The sequence below is a fragment of the Anabrus simplex genome, chromosome 9 (genome assembly GCF_040414725.1).
Source record: "Anabrus simplex isolate iqAnaSimp1 chromosome 9, ASM4041472v1, whole genome shotgun sequence".
NCBI lineage: Eukaryota > Metazoa > Arthropoda > Insecta > Orthoptera > Tettigoniidae > Anabrus > Anabrus simplex.
Genome location: NC_090273.1, coordinates 166,734,749 through 166,749,682, shown reverse-complemented (window position 1 = coordinate 166,749,682; position 14,934 = coordinate 166,734,749). Strand labels below are relative to the sequence as shown.

Sequence of the window (14,934 nt, the reverse complement as noted above, 5' to 3'; positions counted from 1 at the left end):
AAGATTTCCCGTGATATCTTTAACTTTGTGTTATTTTTCATCAAAGATATAATTTCAATATTATTTTCTTTTAATGATAAAAATATGTATGTATAGAGTTTTGTATTAATGCATATGTTCAGAATAAGTGTTTTTACAATAGGTATAAGATTACAATGTTACAATAGTTTAGTTGAAAGAACTCCTTTGAAGGGGGGCAAGATGTTATGAAGAGATTTTTCATTTTTGTAAAATTATTTCATTAATTGAAGTTGGCACTTTCTAAGCCTATTTCCAATTGGTCAGATGATTTTGTATTGTTGAAAATGGTTACACATGCAACAGTCATGTCCGTCATCAAGTTGTGATATCGCATCATTAAGACATATCAAATGCAATAAAGTATTGAAGGCACCAAGTTGCTTTACTTCAAAATCAAAAACAAACAACCTCTAAAGAAGCAGTGGACTGGCTGAAAAGTCTGGACATTAAGTTTTGAATGCTGACCTAAAACTTACATACTTATTTAAGAAATATGTACCTATAAGTATTTATAATGTATTCTTGTTTTGCCATATGAAATAAATCAAATAACCACAAAAAAGCCTGTGCCGGCAAAGAAACCTACGCCGGCACAGAAGGGGAAGAAGACTACATCTCCTTCCCCCACGAGGTCGGCGGAGGCAGCATCGTCAACCTGGGCTGGGAAATCACCACCCAGCCCAACTAAACAAGAATCGACGGCGGGGAAGAAGAGCGCCCTTAACAGGCATTCTTTTACATCTCCTACAAATGGGGCCTCACGCCCTCCACCTGGAAGGCCTGATTCTGCGCCAGCGGGTCTTCCTTCTGGAAGACCTGCGCGCTCCCCTCGTAGGAAGAAACCCCGTCCCCGGACTACGTCGAAGAAATTCAAGGCGTGCACATGGAGCACAAATCTTCGGATGAAGATGTGAGTGTAGGTTAGGTAGCATTACGCTGCTCCTAACCTAAACCTCAGAAGTCCACACCTACAATATGACACTGTTACTATGGAATTGTAGCAGTTATGATAGGCATCTTGCTGAGCTGCACCAGCTCATTAGCAAGTATTCGGCGAGTATAGTCTGTATTCAGGAAACAAATTCCCGACCAGGTCATCATATGGTATTGAGAAATTTTCGACTATACTTGACAGAACGACATTATGCTCACCGGGCCTGCGGTGGCGTTGGAATTTTTGTCTGTTCTGATACCTACAGCGAGGAGGTTCCAAAAAGAACCCCGCTGGAGGCTGTAGCTGTTCACGTTCCGCTGCCTGTCATAACAACAGTGTGTAATGTTTATGTTCCACCAAGCCTGTCTCTTAACATCAGTGATGTCACCGATCTTCTAGATCAGCTTCCACCTCCCTTCCTCTTGTTGGGAGATTTTAACGCCCATCACCCCATCTGGGGCTCTGAGACACCTTGCCCCTGGGGAAGAGAGCTGGAAACATTAGTAACAGAGCTGGATAAATGTATTTTGAACACAGGGAAACCAACATATTTCAATGTACGTAACGGCACATATTCTCGCATAGACGTAAGTTCCGCTGTTTCGGTGGAACACACACGACGATCTTTATGACAGTGACCATTTTCCCATCCTTACTTTGATGAAACAAAAATCCGTCGAGGCTCCTCCTCGATTGGCCAAAGTACATATCACTAGCTGTCCTTAACGATGATATCAGGCAGACCGTCAGCAAGGAAATAACTTACATCACCCAGGTTATTCTTGCTGCTGCTGAGGAGTCTATTCTGTTCTTCTCAGGGACTCCTCGCCGAAAACTCGTTCCTTGGTGGAATGAAGAAATAGCAACAGCTATCAAAGAACGCCGTCGTGCTCACAAACGTTACCGTAGACAGCCTACTGCAGCCAGCTTGGTAACATTTAAGAAAATCTGCGCTAAGGCGCGAGTTCTTATTTGCCAAAGTAAGAAGGCTTCATGGGAGAGATATGTCATCTATGACGTCACATGCTTCATCATCTCAAGTGTGGACTAAGCTTCAGCGGATTTCGGGTATCCAAGGATCATCTCCTGTACCGGGAATTTCCATTGCAGGCAGTGTCGCCACTGACCCTCTCACGATTGCTAACCATGTAGCTAGTCATTTCACGGATGTATCTGGCTCCGGGAATTACCATCCTGATTTCCTTGCTCTGAAGCGGGAGGCAGAACGTCATCACCTTAGTTTTGCCACCCAAGCTTCAGAGGACTACAAAGTGCCCTTTACAGAGTGGGAACTCCGCAGCGCCTTAGCGCTTTGCAAGGACATGTCTCCTCGACCGAACAACATCCATAACCAGATGTTGAAACACCTTAGCGATGATAGTCTACTATATCTCCTTCGTGTGTTCAACAAATCTGGATAGAGGGTGATTTTCCATCTCAGTGGCGAGAGGGCATAGTCATTCCTGTCCTCAAGCCTGACAAAGATCCTAAGTATGCAGGAAGTTACAGACCAATTTGTCTTACAAACTGCCTGTGTAAGCTGTTTGAGAGGATGGTAAATCGCCGACTCGTGTGGTGTCTGGGGAAACAAGGACTCTTGTCCGAGTACCAATGTGGTTGAAAAATTCTAAATTCCCATGGAGGGAATTAGATATTTTTCACCAATAGAGCATGTCAAAAACATATCAGATGTAAGGCTTTTCAGGCGTTTGCTCTATTAACCAGTGTTTCGTCTTAGGTCTGACACTAGACTCGTCTGACAAGTAAATTTGTGTCAATTGTGCCTTTATCGCCTTGACTTCATTTTAGTTTGTGTTGCGTATTTTAATGTGTTATTTTAACGTCCAATGTAAATTATGTATATATATCTGCACTACCAGGCAATGCCTTATTCCTTTTTTTTTCCCTGTATTTTCTCTTATTTTATTAGGAAATAAGGCATTGCAAATTAGATTCACTGCTGTTTTAATCTCATGCTCATTTTCTCATCACCATTTTTTTTTAAACTCTTGTCAGTGGATACATGTTAAAATTTTAAATATCGTGTATCGTGTCGTCCATCTTGTTCCATTAGGGGCCGATGACCTTCGATCTTAGACCCCTTAAAACAACAAGTATCATCATCATCATTGGCAGTTTTCCGCTATGTGTCACACACATTTTACCTGGTACATGTTTCCTCTCAACCTTAGTTTCTCAAGTTTTTCGCTGCCCTCTTAACTGTGATGGTGACTCAACGGAGACAGACAGTCATTTTGAATTTTTAGAACAGTGATTTTGTCCTGTTTTTAATTATAACACACTGCGGTGCACAACCTCGCCATAATCACTTAAGTTTGTTTCCGTCATGTCTTATTTATTTTCATTCTTTTCTTCATTAGGTCTTAACACATTTTATAGCATCAATTCTGTAAATAACTTTAACCTTTTTTCACTGCAGTTGTGTCAAACGAGTTGATTATTACTCCATGTAAATGTGTATAAAGTAGAGTCTCGCTCATCCGACACTGGTAGACTTGATTTGAACTTTTGGTGGAGACCCGGTGTGGAAGGTGCGACCGTTGTGCAGTGAGGTTTCAGTCATTGTAGTATTGGTTGGATGCAGATGTTACAGTTTTCATATCCTCGGAGTATGGCGAGTAAATGGGAGAAAGTGATTGTTTCTAATAAGAATTTATTGCAGCCAGATGGCCATATAATTGGGATACAACAACAGGTTTCAAGGTTACAAAGTAAGCATGAAATATTGTCACACTACATACTGCGATTCACATATGCTCGAGGCGGTTTAGTCTTTGCTATAGTCAGCTACGCTCTTTTCCATTTTACTACACAGTGTTATGTGGTATTTGTCGCATGGATTCTCACACAGAGAACATAATTACACATTCTTTGTTCGGTTCATGATATTTTATGTTTTTGCAATTTTTGTGATGGAAGCCGTGTACGGCGAGTCTAGTGATTACGTTCCTTAGTTCTTGATTTTCCTGTGTCCATCGTCTATCGGTCATTGCTTCCATTGCATAAAAATCCAGTGGTATGTCCTGTTGTTTCAGATGCTTCTGCTCAAGTACGTTCTCCATTTGCAGGAGTAGATGGCAGGTGTGGGTTGAATCGGAGGTCTTCTATATAGAAAGGTTCCCTTGCTAATTCATAGATTAGTCTGGACGGTGATGATCTTGCCACGCCAAGTGCTCTCTTAAGAAATCGTGCTTTTACTTTTTCTATCGTGGTGAGGTCTGTTGTGGTTAGCCTTTCCCATATTATCTCTAGGCTGTATGAGATAGTGAGAGTTATTTTGGCGTGGAAGAGTGTCATTGCTGCTCGTAGCGAGAGTTTGGTTATGTTTTTCAGATCGTATATTCCTTTGATGGCAGCTGTTGCTCGTTATTTATGTGGTCGTCTGAAAGAGTGGCACGTTGTTTGCAGGGTGACGCCGACGTGAATTCTTCTTCGCCGAGAGTCATTTTGTTTTCCGCTGCTAGTTTCCCCGTTTTCGGAAAGCCATGTACACTGTCTTTCTCTGGTTTATGTTGAGACCATTATCAACTGCCCAATTGTGAAGGTTATTTAGGTCTTTCTGTAGCTCTTGCCGGTTTGGGGAACCCAGGACCATGTCGTCTGCGTAAACATAGAGAGAAACTGAAGTTGTTTCCTCTAGAATCATTGTGATGTCTGCTGTCGTGACGTTAAACAGAATGGGACTCGGTGGGTCCCCTTGCAGAACTCCATTTGTCTGGATTATTTCTTTTGATGTCGATATTCCGTCATATACTTCCACTTTATTGTATGTTCTATGGAAGACAATTTTAGTGCTTTAAAGAGACTGGCCAAAGGGTAAACTCTTTAAAAAGTGGCTTCAGATTATGGTGCTGGACGTGTTACAGTAGGAGACTGGGAAAAAAGAGGGAAGAAATTGAGAAGTGGTGCTCTACCAGAGCAGAGAAAGCAGTGAAAAAATGTGAGTGCGAAAAAGTAGGTGAAGCACCATTTCTTTGTTTCACTCAACACCGGGAAAGGTGCCTGCCAATATCTGGCGCCATTCTGCATGAAAAGGCTGTGTATTTCCAGAAGGAGTTAAGTGAAGGGGACCCCAATTTTACTGCTAGTGCTGGGTGGCATGATCGGTGGAAAAAACGGTACGGCATTAGGCAGCTTAATATCTGTGGAGAAAAACTGTCAGCTAAATCTGATGAGGTTGTGAAATTTAAAAAGGAATTTCAGGAAATAATTATTGCTGAAGGATTATCCGGTGATCAGATTTTTAATTGTCTTGAGACTGGGCTAAATTTGAAGGTGCTGCCATCAAAAACTCTCGCAGCCGAAGCCGAGACGTCTGCACCTGGCTACAAGTGTAGTAAGGAAATAGTTACTGTTCTTGCCTGTAGTAATGTTACTGGGAATGTAAAAGCATAATTGCTTATGATCGGTAAAGCAAAGAAGCATAAGGCCTATAAAAACATTTCTGTTAATATTCTTCCAGTCCATTACACGAATCAGAAGGCTGCCTGGATGTCTGCTGATATCTTTAAAGACTGGATTTTTACACACTTTTTCCCAGATGTAGAAAAATATCTAGCTTCAAACAATCTCCCTAGAAAAGCTCTTCTTCTACTAAACAACGCTCCATCACACCCAAATGAAGAGCAACTTAAAGTGGGGACATCAAAGTCATGTTCCTCCCTCCTAACGTGACGTCTTTATGCCAGCCAATGGACCAAGGTGTGCTGGAAACATTGAAGAGGAAATATCGGCGGAAACTCCTTTCATCCCTGATACATGAAATGGAAAATGGCAACGTGATACAAAAGTTGAAACGAATCGACTGGATAGCGCAGTATTGGGAAGAAGATGAAACAACGACATTAGCAAATTCTTGGAACAAATTGTTGAGTGAGGTTGAACATTGAGAGGAGGTGGTACAAGAAGACATGGAAAATATTGTGCCCTTACTGAATTGCATTCCTGGCTGTGAGGATGCTGTAAGTGGTGTGCACAGGATCAGCTGTTTGAACTAACTGACTCTGATATTGATTCTGTGAAAGCTAATGAAAATGAGGATGATGAAGAAGAACGAGGTATTGCAGAGCAAAAGGAGAAAACGATGATTCAGAGTGAAGGATTAAGTGCATTGGAAATAGCCGTAACCTACGCTGAGCAACAGACGGAAGCAAGCGCAAGAGAGGTGCTGATTTTTCGTCGATGGCGGAATCTCGCAGCAAGAAAACGTGGATCAGCAGGCAAGCGGACATTGTTGACAAGTTTCTTTTCGTAGGACATTTGGAATGTTTTCGTTCAATACTGCATGTACTGTACAATTGATTGATAATTCAATAAATAGAGTACCGTAAAACATGTCATTCTTTTAGTACTAGAGTACAGCCTTCCTGTTTGTCTCACTTCATTCTCAAAGTTATTCTGTATTATCCGACGTACTCCAGGTCCCGTTTAGGTCAGATTATCTAGACTCTACTGTATATTGAATTTTTAAATTCTGTCATGTTCACATTTATTTTTCAGTCTTTCCTTCATTACGTTTTAACACACTTTTTAGCGTCAATTATGTAAATAAGTTTTACCTTCTATCACTGAAGATGGCTCAAATGAGTTGAAACTTGTTTGACTATTATTACTCCATCTAATGATGGAGATATGTATGTATTGAACAGGATGACGTATCAGATTTCCTTTGTAAAGTGAAAACCGTCAATATCATCTTGTAACATTAAACTGGTGGGTTTTCTTTTGTTAATAATTGTCTGACCCCCTGTGGGTGGGGGACGCAGACAATGAATACACCCATAGATCCTCTGCCTGTCGTAAGAGGCGACTAACAGGGGTGACCAAGGGATGATCAAATTAGAACCATGAAACTATTTGTGATTAGTACCATCACGCGGGGAACACCATGGGTCACCTTTACTTGTGTGTAGTACCACTATGTTGGGTACCAAATAGGTTTGTGATTAGTAGCACTATATGAGCGACACCATGGTTCTGGCTTGCCTATGATTACCACCCACTCTATGAGAAACACCACGGGATAGTACGAGTCCCTGTGGTTAGTACACTTAGGTGATGAACACCACAGGTTTGCATTTCCTGTCAAAGGTGCCACAATGTGCGAAACACATTAGGTCTGTAATACATGTGCGAATTTCATTACCTGTGAGTAGTACCGTGAGTCTGCGCTACTCTTGATTAGTACTGCAACATGGGAAATACCATGGTTCTACTTTTCGAGCGATAAATACCATCATGAGGGCCGACGACCTTGAATTTGGAGCCGTTTAGAGAACGAGCATATTCTAATCGATTCAGCATCGTGCTATAGAAGTCCCTTGGTCCGTACTACTATTGTTTTGTGCCAGCTTCTGTGCATCTGAGGCACTGTGGGTCGGATCCAATCCATCCATTCATTCTTCGTCCTCGCGCTTTGAATTCTGGTCAGTGGAGGATTTTGGACTTTTAATTTGTCATCTCATTTCGTACCATTAGGGGCCGATGACCTCGATGTTAGGCCCCTTTAAACAACAATCGTCAATCAATAATTGTCCGAAGAATTCTTCTATCAAGTTTCTGCAGTTTGTCGTTGATTGGGTATTCAGTTTAAATGATGTTTCACATGCGTATGTTGCTTCTGGCTTAATAATGTCGAAATTTAGCATTAATCGAAAGAGATTGTTTCTTGTAACTCTGCCAGATAATTTGTTGTGCTCGTGTTGGGGATGGGGGCCTCAATCCCGACACGGCGCGTCCCAATGACTGATAAGGGACGTCCTGTAGATATGCAGGACAGATGCGAATAAGGCTTGTCAAATAAGTACCGGCGGATCAAATGAGGCTAAAAAGAAAATGCTCAACGGTCTCTAAGGTGGAAGAGGAAGTCTCCAAACGGCTTGGAGGGTGGAAGAACTAACTCCAAGTCTTACCAAGTTGGTTTTATTTTTGGATAGAAGATATGGACCGAATACCCCCACGGGATAAGGGGCCCTTTACCAAGTGCCAACGGCCTCCAAGGAGGGCGGATGAGCGGGTATAGGGTAGGGCACTCTCTTGCCCTTGGAGTGGGGAAACTGCTCTTCAAGGCGGATGAACCAGTATGGTCAATGGCATAGGATGGAGAAGGCCAGAGGGAAACCACTCCATTAAAGACCCACTGGATATCCCTTGCTATGCAGCAATGATGGTGGGCTTTGGAACTAAATGTGATTCCGGAGGTAAAATAGTCCCCAATTCGGATCTCCGGCTGGGGTCTGGGACAAAGCGTGGAGGAAACACAAGAAATATTATCTTAGGAACTTGGAATATATGTTCTCTCAACATTTGTGGTAAACTAGAGAACTTAAAAAAGGAGATGGCTAAACATGACATAGACATATTATTTAAAGTTAAAAACTTCATGATTGTTCCGTATTGAATAGAGAAATAAGAAGATGTACAATATTATAGGGAAGGATCCACCTTTCAATACTTCGTAGTAAGTTGAACTAAAAAGTAGTTACAACCTGTTTATTGGGACCGGTTTCAACACATTTCAAGTGTCATCATCAGCCAATTAGCGAAGATCTTAAAACAACTAGTACATTGAATACAGGCAAAAAATTAACATTGTATCATATCGTAGCAATTCAGTTAATGTTCAAAACACAATAATCACAGTCAAGAGAGTAAACAGAACATCACTATCTTGCGCCGAAAACAAATATAGTTGAAGTTCATAAGCACGTCAAGTATGCACTTATGTAAAGTCGTTGCTAGGCAGGTCTTGTAGGCATTTGTTTCTCTGGCCGAAGAGTAAAAGGTGACGTGAATGAAGTCTTAGGAAAACAGTGTAGGATTTAATTTCGTGAAATTCAAAGTGGATACATAGGTTTTAAAATAATTTAAAACGTTAAAAAAGAATAAAGCCAAATAAAAATATATTAAAAAATAGGAAGAAATAATGAAAGAAATACGAGGTTCAACCACCACCATCATCACCACCCTCTAATAAACGTTCCCCACCCCCTTTCTCTATTTATCATTTCTTTATCAATTACTACGGCAAGTTGTTTCGAGTTGAACCTCGTATATCTTTCATTATTTCTTCCTATTTTTTAATATATTTTTATTTGGCTTTATTCTTTTTTAACGTTTTAAATTATTTTAAAACCTATGTATCGACTTTGAATTTCACGAAATTAAATCCTACACTGTTTTCCTAAGACTTCATTCACGTCACCTTTTACTCTTCGGCCAGAGAAACAAATGCCTACAAGACCTGCCTAGCAACGACTTTACATAAGTGCATACTTGACGTGCTTATGAACTTCAACTATATTTGTTTTCGGCGCAAGATAGTGATGTTCTGTTTACTCTCTTGACTGTGATTATTGTGTTTTGAACATTAACTGAATTGCTATGATATTATACAATGTTAATTTTTTGCCTGTATTCAATGTACTAGTTGTTTTAAGATCTTCGCTAATTGGCTGATGATGACACTTGAAATGTGTTGAAACCGGTCCCAATAAACAGGTTGTAACTACTTTTTAGTTCAACTTACTACAGAGTATTGAAAGGTGGATCCTTCCTTATAATATTGTACATCTTCTTATAGACATATTAGGAGTGAGTGAAATAAAGTGGCCTGAGAAGGAGGACTTTTGGAGTGATAACTTTAGAATTATATACTCTGGAGAAAAAGGAAGCCGTGCAGGTGTGGGAACGTAGGTGTACGAGTTCAGAGCTACGTACAATACAGTGATAGAATAAACCAGTTGACATGATAATTATATAGGTGTACATGCCAACAATGAATCATACAGATGAAGTGGACCAGGTATATGATCAGTCAGAGGAGTTGATGGATACGATTAAGGACAACGAGAACCTCATTTTTCTTGGAGACTGGAACGCTTCTGTTGGTGAAGGAGAAGATGGGAAGACTGTATGTCAGTATGGTCTTAGAGTGAGAAATGACAGAGGACAACAACTAATAGACTTTTGTGAAGCAAAAGGACTAATAATTACAAACACATTGTTCAAACAGCCCAAGAGAAGAAGGTGTACCTGGAGATAAAGCGAGATACCAAATAGATTATATTATGGTAATGGAAAGATACCGTAACCAAGTCAGACAATGCAAAAGTTATCCAGGGGCTGATGTAGCTAGTGACCACAACCTAGTATTGTTAAAATCTGATTTAAGACTAAGAAAGAAGAAGAAAAACGTGGGAAAATGTTGCAGATAGAATGCCAGGAAACTAAAACAAGACAGAATCAAGGAAAACCATCAAACAGAACGTCGCAGAAATACCTAATGGTACAATAAATGAGAAAAGGATGGGCTTTAAACACACTATCATAGAAGCTGCAAATCAGGTAATAGGGAAAACGACGAAACAAGCACAAGAACCATGCGTTACAGATTGTGTGCTTGAACTTATAGAGGAAAGGAGGAAATTTTAAAACTCAAAGAGTGAAGAAGGAATCAGAAACTATAAGAGACTCCGAAACCTAGTCAACAGAGAAGCAAAGAAGGCTAATTTATTTATTTATTCGTATCAGAAGCATACATAGCATAATGGTACGTAATAACATACATATCAAATAGTGTCTGCCCAGAATTTTGCCAAATCACGGGCATTAGGTGTCGCAGCCATCAAGTCCTCTATTGTGCAACTTAAAGGACACTTACTACAGTTCATGAAATGGGCTGTGGTTTGCAGAGAAATAGAAGAAGGAATGGAGAAAGGAAACATGGAAACTACTTATGAATTGATTAAGAAACAATTCAGAACAGTCACTGGCCGTAGTAACAGCATATTAAGTGGAAATGGGGAAACTGTTGTCTGAGAGCAAAGAAGTGGGAGAAAGATGGAAGTAATATGAAGATCCTACTGACATAAATGACCTTGAAAATGAAGACAACATAAAAAGTGATCAACTGGGACCCTCTTTAACAAAAGAAGAAAATCTTAAGGCTGTGAAAGAACTGAAACCTAATAAAGCACCAGGATGCGATGAACTAACTGGAGAAATGATACAGAGACTGGATGATGAAACACACGGCTATATTTTTAAAATGATCACGGAAATATATGAAACTGGAGAAATTCCAGAATATTTTAAAAAGTCTCTCATAATCCCTGTACCAAAGAAACCTGGAACTCGAAAATGTGAAGAACATCGCACCTTGAGTCTATTGTTATACATGTAAAAAATATTGACAAGAATAATATATAACCGAATAAGCAATAAAATTGAACCACATTTGGCTGAAGATCAGTTTGGGTTTAGACGAAATCGAGGCATACGAGAAGGTATTCTAACGTTAGGACAGGTTATAGACAAATAGATGTAAGAAAACCTTTGTTTATTGCATTTGTGGATTTAGAAAAAGCTTTTGATAATGTGAGATATTGGGAGATTAGTATAACATGAAAATCAATACAAAAAAAGACCGTTATTATGGTATGCAACCGCCAACATATTGCAGTCGACATCAGAATTAGTGATACACGACTAAGGCAAGTAAATGTCTTTACCTACTTACGAAGTAAAATCACTCCAGATGGCAAAAGTTCAGTCGACATAAAGAACAATATTGCTTGAGCAAAGATTGCTTATTACAAGAAAAGGATACTACTTACATCAAGGAATTTAAATGTGGAGACTAAGAGGAGTGTCTGGAGTGTGGCCTTGTATGGCTCAGAAACGTGGACTATTAGTGCATGTGATAAGAAACTTCTGGAAGCATTTGAGGTGTGGTGCTGGAGGAGGATGGAAAAGATCTCATGGACAGCAAAACTCGCCAATGAAGAAGTTCTTTGACGAATAGGTGAAAAAAGACCCTTTTTAGTAACAATAGGAAAGAGAATAGACCAATTAATTAGCCATCTCTATAGGCAGTCCCAATCTGGAAGGGTAAAGGAGACGTGAGCGACTGCTCAACATACCGCACTATTCGACTCCTCTGCCTTACACTGAAGATATTTGAACGAGTGCTGGACAACAGGCTCAGAAACATTGTCACAGTAACATCCAACCAGTGTGGATTTGTTAAGGGCTGCAGCAGAATCGATGCCATCCATGCCACATGCCACATTGATGGAAAAACATAGGGAGAGGCAGAAGAGTGTACACATGACATTTCTGAACCTAGAAAAAGCATTTGACCAAGTCCCGCATGATCTCATCTGGCGAGCTCTTCGTAGTCATGAAGTCCCGGAAGCCTATTTAAGCTGAGTACAACTTATGTATCATAATACAACTAGTGTGGTCCGGAGTCCAGGTGGAATCTCTCCGCCTTTTGATATCACCGTGTGTGTACATCAGGGCTCAGCTCTATCGCCTTTATTATTTATCCTCTGCTTGGATACAGCACCGGCTGGCATACAGACATCGCATCCCTGGACCCTTCTTTATGCAGATGATGTGGTACTTGCCCAGCACACACGCCTTGGATTCCAGCACCAGACACAACCTTGGAGGAACAAATTAGCTGCGCCTCAACACCCAGAAAACCGAATACCTAGAATGTGGCCCCCAAACTAGGGGGACCATAAGGATCAATAATCAGGACTTGCAGAAAACTATGCATTTTAAATACCTAGGGTCAGTTGTCACTTCGAACTACGATGCCACTTTTGATACCTGAGCGCGACTAAATGCAGCCTGGCTCAAGTGGAGACGAGTCATCGGAGTCCTCTGCAGTAGAAAGATGCCTCACCATCTAAAGGCAAGACCGTGGTACGCCCAGCAGCTATTTACGGGGCAGAATGTCGTCCAATGACAAAAAAGCACAAGCAGACTCTTCATACACTGGAAATGAGGATGCTTCGATGGACTCTTGGACTGACTCGATGTGACCACATAAGAAATGGAGATGTTCGCTCCAAATGTGGAGAAAGTGAGCACTGGTATGGTCACGTTATGAGAAAGCAGGATGGCTCAGTTGCTAAAACAGCTCTCCAAGTCGATCCGGGAGGAGCACGACCACGTGGAAGGCCTTTAAAGCGGTGGACTGACAACATCAAGGCCAACATGCAAGATGTCAGCAATAGGACGAAATGTAGCAAAGCAGCGGACCCCATAATTTCTCATTTTCACACCAGGCAAATGCTGTACCTTAATTAAGGCCACGGCCGCTTCCTTCCAACTCCTAGGCCTTTCCTCTCCCATCGTCGCCATAAAACCTATTTGTGTCGGTGCAATGAAAAAGCCACTAGCAAAAAAAAGGGATAAATGCTAGGAAAGAGAGAGATTTAACATAATATGTGAAGTGTCAACTTGAAAAGATGGCATCATTTCTGTTTTCTCAAAAAAAAATTTCAACGCAACCTTCGTTGCTAATCGTTCCAATTCCTCTACTTGAAATTTAGCTTGTTCAATACTATTTGCTAGATCATCACCAAATGCGAGAATGAGTAAATTTATAATACCAATATAATGGTCCGTTATTGGACATTATAAATTTTCCAGCTAACTCATTCTTGGTTGCCTGCGTTTCGCCCTCGTGTGCTAAGTTAGGCTCATCAGTTGGGACTTAGCACACCACCCAAGACGCAAGGCTAGTGCATACCGTGGAGGCCACTGCATAGGCTATTTGAAGCTAGCAGCAGTGCCAATGCACTATGAGAGCTATGTCTCACTTCCAAAAATAGATGCCTGCCTGGCCATCAAATGATCTTGGGTGGTGTGCTAAGTCCCAACTGACGAGCCTAACTTAGCACACGAGGGCGAAACGCAGGCAACCAAGAATGAGTTAGCTGGAAAATTTATAATGTCCAATAACGGACCATTATATAGGTATTATTCCATTCACGCGTAATTTTTTCCAGCACACAGTTAAACAACAAGATCAGTATTTCAAATGGCTCAGAGATTTCATTTCTGAACCTAACTTTAGATTTTGTATATCTGAGACTGACCGCATAAGGTTAACAAGTTTCAATAAGGGTATGCAATAATGATTCACGGTGGATACTGTCATAAGCTTTTTGAAAATCAACAAAAAGTGATCACTGAATTTGTTCTCATCTTTATATATATAGATTAATTTTGACAGAAGTTAACTGAGTTGAAAACGGCTCCCACTACACCAGTTAGGTATATGTTTGGACTTCACCAAAAAATACTGGTGCAAATAAATATAACAGATGGAGGGCAAAAGTATGGAGAGTTCTAACATTACCAGCACCTCACCAACAGCTTTCCAGATTCATTTTCACTATCTGAGGGAATCTCAATCCTCATGAAACTACATACCACTAATTTCTTCCACACTTTACTTTTATTTCACTCACCGCAGGCCAAGTGTACACTGGCACATTTATAAAATTTTTCCATCTTAGTAAGTGTTAATTATTGAACTTAATTTCACACTTTTTGCATTAGCTCGTAATGAATCTCATAGAAGGCTGCTCTGGTGCTAAACAGGGTTTGGATATTCTTATCTGTACTAGGCAGTGCTCTCGTCACTCGAGGCATTTCAGTAGGTTTTCTCACAAAAAATAATGTCTTACAAGATACTCCTTAAATCAGTTCAACACTTCTATTTCATCAAAATCACTATCATGCATTTACTCTACTTCCTAGTACACAAAAATACATAATAAAATGACCGCTGACCTCACCACTGAACATAGTAACCACGTATTTGCTGGAAGTGACGATTTTTTGCAACACAATGTACATACTTACGCATGATTTAAAGCTATTTGATAGCAGTATAACTCCTACTGGCAAGCCAGTTTTCCCTGTTGACTTTGGTGTACCTAATCGAAGAATAGTGAGCCTTCCTCTGGCCGGGATCTGAGGGCTACTCAAATAAAGTGACGGTGAGGTAGAAAGACCTCGCTCTTTGTGTGTTTGGACCTCGGGACTGAGCAGTGGCTGCTTGGTAGGCCAAGGTCCATCAGGGGATTTGGATTTTTTAAAATCCGAGATAAAAACAAAGTAGGGTGCAAAAATTTGAAGTGTAGAGAAAATTG

At 40.6% G+C, this 14,934-nt stretch overlaps 1 protein-coding gene across 1 annotated transcript in view; it reads left to right on the top strand.

Annotated features, from left to right (window-relative positions):
• The window catches only part of LOC136881187 (UBX domain-containing protein 1), a 334,080-nt gene that overhangs the window by 242,748 nt on the left and 76,398 nt on the right, over positions 1-14,934 (top strand). The gene's annotated exons all lie outside the window — the stretch shown is intronic.